The sequence below is a fragment of the Glandiceps talaboti genome, chromosome 17 (genome assembly GCF_964340395.1).
Source record: "Glandiceps talaboti chromosome 17, keGlaTala1.1, whole genome shotgun sequence".
In the NCBI taxonomy this organism is placed as follows: domain Eukaryota; kingdom Metazoa; phylum Hemichordata; class Enteropneusta; family Spengelidae; genus Glandiceps; species Glandiceps talaboti.
Genome location: NC_135565.1, coordinates 1775001 through 1783613, shown reverse-complemented (window position 1 = coordinate 1783613; position 8613 = coordinate 1775001).

The following is an 8613-nucleotide window of genomic DNA, read 5'->3' as shown; positions in this document are numbered from 1 at the left end:
ATAGGTGGATTTACTTTGATGGGTCTATAGGTGGATTCACTTTGATGGGTATCTAGGTGGATTCACTTTGATGGGTATCTAGGTGGATTCACTTTGATAGGTCTATAAGTGGATTCACTTTGATGGGTCTATAAGTGGATTCACTTTGATAGGTCTATAGGTGGATTTACTTTGATTGGTCTATAGGTGGATTTACTTTGATTGGTCTATAGGTGGATTCCCTTTGATGGGTCTATAGGTGGATTCACTTTGATTGATCTATAGGTGGATTCACTTTGATTGGTCTATAGGTGCATTCACTTTGATGGGTCTATAGGTGGATTTACTTTGATTGGTCTATAGGTGGATTCACTTTGATGGGTCTATAGGTGCAATCACTTTGATTGGTCTATAGGTGGATTCACTTTGATAGGTCTATAGGTGGATTTACTTTGATTGGTCCATAGGTGCATTCACTTTGATGGGTCTATAGGTGGATTCACTGTAATCGGTCTATAGGTGGATTCACTTTGATTGGTCTATAGGTGGATTCACTTTGATTGGTCTATAGGTGGATTCACTTTGATTGGTCTATAGGTGGATTCACTTTGATGGGTCTATAGGTGGATTCACTTTGATGGGTCTATAGGTGGATTCACTTTGATTGGTCTATAGGTGGATTGCCTTTGATCAGTCTATAGGTGTATTTAGTTTGGATGGCCTATAAGTGGATTCCTTTTGATTGGTCTATAGGTCGATTCACTGTAATCGGTCTATAGGTGGATTCACTTTGATTGGTCTATAGGCGGATTCACTTTGATCAGTCTATAGGTGGATTTAATTTGATTGGTCTATTGGTGGATTCCCCTTGATGGATCTGTAGATGGCTTCACTTTCATGGGTCTATATGGGGATGCACTTTGATTGGTTTACAGGTGGATTCACTTTGATTGGTATCTAGGTGGATTCACTTTGATGGGTCTATAAGTGGATTCACTTTGATGGGTATCTAGGTGGATTCACTTTGATGGGTATCTAGGTGGATTCACTTTGATGGGTCTATAAGTGGATTCACTTTGATGAGTATCTAGGTGGATTCCCTTTGATTGGTATCTAGGTGGATTCACTTTGATGGGTCTATAAGTGGATTCACTTTGATGAGTATCTAGGTGGATTCACTTCGATTGGTCTATAAGTGGATTCAGTTTGATGGGTATCTAGTTGGATTCACTTTGATGGGTCTATAGGTGGATTTACTTTGATTGGTCTATAGGTAGATTCACTTTGATTGGTCTATAGGTGGATTCACTTTGATTGATCTATAGGTGGATTCCCTTTGATCAGTCTATAGGTGGATTCACTTTGATCAGTCTATAGGTGGATAACCTTTTGATTGGTCTATAGGTGGATTCACTGTAATCGGTCTATAGGTGGATTCACTTTGATTGGTCTATAGGTGGATTCCCTTTGATCAGTCTATAGTTGGATTTACTTTGATGGGTATCTAGGTGGATTCACTTTGATAGGTCTATAAGTGGATTAACTTTGATGGGTCTATAGGTGCATTCACTTTGATGGGTCTATAAGTGGATTCACTTTGATGGGTATCTAGGTGGATTCACTTTGATGGGCATCTAGGTGGATTCACTTTGATAGGTCTATAAGTGGATTCACTTTGATGGGTATCTAGGTGGATTCACTTTGATGGGTATCTAGGTGGATTCACTTTGATGGGTCTATAAGTGGATTCACTTTGATAGGTCTATAAGTGGATTCACTTTGATGGGTATCTAGGTGGATTCACTTTGATGGGTATCTAGGTTGATTCACTTTGGGCTATAGGTGGATTCATTTTGATTGGTCTATAGGTGGATTCCCTTTGATTGGCTTATAGGTAGATTCACTTTGATTGGTCTATAGGTGGATTCCCTTTGATCAGTCTATAGGTGGATTTACTTTGATGGGTCTATAGGTGGATAACCTTTTGATTGGTTTATAGGTGGATTCACTGTAATCGGTCTATAGGTGGATTCACTTTGATGGGTCTATAGGTGGATAACCTTTATGGGTCTATAGGTGGATTCACTTTGATGGGTCTATAGGTGGATAACCTTTATGGGTCTATAGGTGGATTCACTTTGATGGGTATCTAGGTGGATTCACTTTGATGGGCCTATAAGTGGATTCACTTTGATGGGTGTCTAGGTGGATTCACTTTGATGGGTATCTAGGTGGATTCACTTTGATGGGTCTATTAGTGGATTCACTTTGATGGGTATTTAGGTGGATTCACTTTGATGGGTATCTAGGTGGATTCACTTTGATGGGTCTATAAGTGGATTCACTTTGATGGGTCTATAAGTGGCTTCACTTTGATGGGTATCTAGGTGGATTCACTTTGATGGGTATCTAGGTGGATTCACTTTGATGGGTCTATAAGTGGATTCACTCTGATGGGTCTATAAGTGGATTCACTTTGATGGGTATCTAGATGGTTTCAATTTGATGGGTATCTAGGTGCATTCACTTTGATGGGTCTATAAGTGGATTCACTTTGATGGGTATCTAGGTGGATTCACTTTGATGGGTCTATAAGTGGATTCACTTTGATGGGTATCTAGGTGGATTCACTTTGATGGGTATCTAGGTGGATTCACTTTGATGGGTATCTAGGTGGCTTCACTTTGGGCTATAGGTGGATTCATTTTGATTCATCTATAGGTGGATTCCCTTTGATTGGCTTATAGGTGGATTCACTTTGATTGGTCTATAGGTGGATTCACTTTGATATGTCTATAGGTGGATTCAGTTTGTCTATAGGGGGTGTACGGTTTACTGCATAAGTGGTGAATGGAGTCACTTTGATTGGTCTATAGGTGGGTGTACAGTTTACTGCTTAAATGGTGAATGTTTAAACAGTACACATCGCTGTAATGGTCAGGGTGACTGTGATAAAGCAAGTGATGAAACCGGATGTCCAGGTATGTCGTTTCAATAATTAGTTGTACAGCTAACAAATGATGGCAAAGTAAATTATCATAAATAGTTAGCCAATATAAGTAATTGAATATTCATGAAAGTATACCAAAACAATTTGAATATTTTACACATTACACTCTTCATTTTTATGAAATTACTAATATAACATAATGTAATGTAACATAATGTATTAAATGTAATGCAATGTGTAATGTAATATAATGTAATGTAATGTAACATAATGTAATTTTAAGTTAATTGTTAATATGTAACATTTAAGTAAAATGTTCCTTCACCACTTCGTTTTAAGGAACCATGGGATGTGTATTTTGTATTAGTTTTCTTTACAAGTGACATTGACAAGTCATTAGCCAATACATAAAATAGACTTATACATAAAACAGACTGTATATAAAACAAATTTGTACATAAAACAGACATATACATAAAACAGACATATACATAAAACAGACATATACATAAAACAGACATATACATAAAACAGACATATACATAAAACAGATTTGTACATAAAACAGATTTGTACACAAAACATACATATACATAAAACAGACATATACATAAAACAGACTTGTACATAAAATAGACATATACATAAAACATACATATACATAAAACAGACATATACATAAAACAGATTTGTACATAAAACAGATTTGTACACAAAACATACATATACATAAAACAGACATATACATAAAACAGACATATACATAAAACATACATATACATAAAATAGACATATACATAAAACATACATATACATAAAACAGACTTGTACATAAAATAGACATATACATAAAATATACATATACATAAAACAGACATATACATAAAACAGACATACATAAAACAGATTTGTACATAAAACATACAATATACATAAAACATACATATACATAAAACATACATATACATAAAACAGACATATACATAAAACAGACATACATAAAACAGATTTGTACATAAAACATACAATATACATAAAACATACATATACATAAAACATACATATACATAAAACAGACATACATAAAACAGATTTGTACACAAAACATACAATATACATAAAACATACATATACATAAAACAGACATATACATAAAACAGACATACATAAAACAGATTTGTACACAAAACATACATATACATAAAACATACATATACATAAAACAGACATATACATAAAACAGACTTGTACATAAAACAGATTTGTACATAAAACAGATTTGTACACAAAACATACATATACATAAAACAGACATACATAAAACAGACATATACATAAAACAGACTTGTACATATACATAAAACAGATTTGTACATAAAATAGACATACATAAAACAGATTTGTACATAAAACAGATTTTTACACAAAACATACATATACATAAAACAGACATATACATAAAACAGACTTGTACATAAAACAGACATATACATAAAACAGATTTGTACATAAAACAGACATATACATAAAACATACATATACATAAAACAGACATATACATAAAACAGACATATACATAAAACAGACATATACATAAAACAGACATATACATAAAACAGACTTGTACATAAAACAGACATATACATAAAACATACATATACATAAAACATACATATACATAAAACAGACATACATAAAACAGATTTGTACACAAAACATACATATACATAAAACAGACATATACATAAAACAGACATATACATAAAACAGACTTGTACATAAAATAGACATATACATAAAACATACATATACATAAAACAGACATACATAAAACAGATTTGTACACAAAACATACATATACATAAAACAGACATATACATAAAATAGACTTGTACATAAAATAGACATATACATAAAATAGACATATACATAAACAGATTTGTACACAAAACATACATGTACATAAAATAGACATATACATAAAACAGACATATACATAAAACAGACAATATACATAAACAGACTTGTACATAAAACAGATTTGTACATAAAATAGATATATACATAAAATAGACATATACATAAAACATACATATACATAAAACAGACTTGTACATAAAATAGACATATACATAAAATATACATATACATAAAACATACATACATAAAACAGATGTGTACATAGAACATACATACTAGTATACAATAACAGACTTGTACATGAAATAGACATATACATAAAACATACATATACATAAAACAGACATATACATGAAACAGACTTATACATAAAACAGATTTGTACATGAAACAAATTTTTACATGCAATAAACAGAGTTTACATTATTTTTCAGATATGCCATGGAGTGATTGTTATCCAGGATTGCAATGTAAGGGAAGTGGACTGTGTTTAGATGCTATGTTGCTATGTGATGGAAATGACGACTGTGATGATGCAAGTGATGAAAATGACTGTTACTAATAATAAAACACTCTGAATCATTTATAATTCATGTCAAACATTTGAATAGTTATCTGTGTACTGTATAATTACTTGAATAGTTATCCATGTACTGTATAATTAATTGAATAGTTATCTGTGTACTGTATTATTACTTGAATAGTTATCCGTGTACTGTATATTATAATTACTTGAATAGTTATCCGTGTACTGTATAATTACTTGAATAGTTATCAATGTACTGTATAATTACCTGAATAGTTATCCGTGTACTGTATAATTACTTGAATAGTTATCCATGTACTGTATAATTACCTGAATAGTTATCCGTGTACTGTATAATTACTTGAATAGTTATCCGTGTACTGTATAATTACTTGAATAGTTATCCATGTACTGTATATTTACCTGAATAGTTATCCGTGTACTGTATAATTACTTGAATAGTTATCCATGTACTGTATATTTACCTGAATAGTTATCCGTGTACTGTATATTTACTTGAATAGTTATCCGTGTACTGTATAATTACTTGAATAGTTATCCATGTACTGTATTATTACTTGAATAGTTATCCGTGTACTGTATTATTACTTGAATAGTTATCCGTGTACTGTATAATTACTTGTCAATGAATAGTTATCCGTGTACTGTATAATTACTTGAATAGTTATCCATGTACTGTATATTTACTTGTCATGAATAGTTATCCGTGTACTGTATAATTACTTGAATAGTTATCAATGTAATGTATAATTAATTGAATAGTTATCTGTGTACAGTATTATTACTTGAATAGTTATCCGTGTACTGTATAATTACTTGAATAGTTATCCGTGTACTGTATAATTACTTGAATAGTTATCCGTGTACTGTATAATTACTTGAATAGTTATCCATGTACTGTATAATTAATTGAATAGTTATCTGTGTACTGTATTATTACTTGAATAGTTATCCATGTACTGTATAATTACTTGAATAGTTATCCATGTACTGTATAATTACTTGAATAGTTATCCGTGTACTGTATAATTACTTGAATAGTTATCCGTGTACTGTATATTTACTTGAATAGTTATCCGTGTACTTTATAATTACTTGAATAGTTATCCGTGTACTGTATAATTACTTGAATAGTTATCCATGTACTGTATAATTACTTAATAGTTATCCGTGTACTGTATTATTACTTGAATAGTTATCCGTGTACTGTATAATTACTTGAATAGTTATCCGTGTACTGTATAATTACTTGAATAGTTATCCGTGTACTGTATAATTACTTGAATAGTTATCCGTGTACTGTATTATTACTTGAATAGTTATCTGTGTACTGTATTATTACTTGAATAGTTATGCATGTACTGTATAATTACTTGAATAGTTATCCTTGTACTGTATAATTACTTGAATAGTTATCCGGGTACTGTATTATTACTTGAATAGTTATCCATGTACTGTATAATTACTTGAATAGTTATCCGTGTACTGTATATTTACTTGAATAGTTATCTGTGTACTGTATAATTACTTGAATAGTTATCCGTGTACTGTATATTTACTTGAATAGTTATCTGTGTACTGTATAATTACTTGAATAGTTATCCGTGTACTGTATAATTACTTGAATAGTTATCCGTGTACTGTATAATTACTTGAATAGTTATCCGTGTACTGTATAATTACTTGAATAGTTATCCGTGTACTGTATAATTACTTGAATAGTTATCCGTGTACTGTATAATTACTTGAATAGTTATCCGTGTACTGTATAATTACTTGAATAGTTATCTGTGTACTGTATAATTACTTGAATAGTTATCTGTGTACTGTATAATTACTTGAATAGTTATCCATGTACTGTATAATTACTTGAATAGTTATCCATGTACTGTATAATTACTTTAATAGTTATCCGTGTACTGTATAATTACTTGAATAGTTATCCATGTACTGTATATTTACTTGAATAGTTATCCATGTACTGTATAATTACTTTAATAGTTATCCATGTACTGTATAATTAATTGAATAGTTATCCATGTACTGTATAATTACTTGAATAGTTATCCGTGTACTGTATAATTACTTGAATAGTTATCCGTGTACTGTATAATTACTTGAATAGTTATCCGTGTACTGTATAATTACTTGAATAGTTATCCGTGTACTGTATAATTACTTGAATAGTTATCCATGTACTGTATAATTACTTGAATAGTTATCTGTGTACTGTATAATTACTTGAATAGTTATCCATGTACTGTATAATTACTTGAATAGTTATCCATGTACTGTATAATTACTTTAATAGTTATCCGTGTACTGTATAATTACTTGAATAGTTATCCGTGTACTGTATATTTACTTGAATAGTTATCCATGTACTGTATAATTACTTTAATAGTTATGCATGTACTGTATAATTACTTTAATAGTTATCCGTGTACTGTATATTTACTTGAATAGTTATCCTTGTACTGTATAATTACTTGAATAGTTATCCGTGTACTGTATATTTACTTGAATAGTTATGCATGTACTGTATAATTACTTGAATAGTTATCCGTGTACTGTATAATTACTTGAATAGTTATCCGTGTACTGTATAATTACTTGAATAGTTATGCATGTACTGTATAATTACTTGAATAGTTATCCGTGTACTGTATAATTACTTGAATAGTTATCCGTGTACTGTATAATTACTTGAATAGTTATCCGTGTACTGTATAATTACTTGAATAGTTATCCGTGTACTGTATAATTACTTGAATAGTTATCCGTGTACTGTATAATTACTTGAATAGTTATCTGTGTACTGTATAATTACTTGAATAGTTATCCGTGTACTGTATAATTACTTGAATAGTTATCCGTGTACTGTATAATTACTTGAATAGTTATCCGTGTACTGTATAATTACTTGAATAGTTATCCATGTACTGTATATTTACTTGAATAGTTATGCATGTACTGTATAATTACTTTAATAGTTATGCATGTACTGTATAATTACTTTAATAGTTATGCATGTACTGTATAATTACTTTAATAGTTATCCGTGTACTGTATAATTACTTTAATAGTTATCCATGTACTGTATAATTAATTGAATAGTTATCCATGTACTGTATAATTAATTGAATAGTTATCCGTGTACTGTATATTTACTTGAATAGTTATCTGTGTACTGTATAATTACTTGAATAGTTATCCG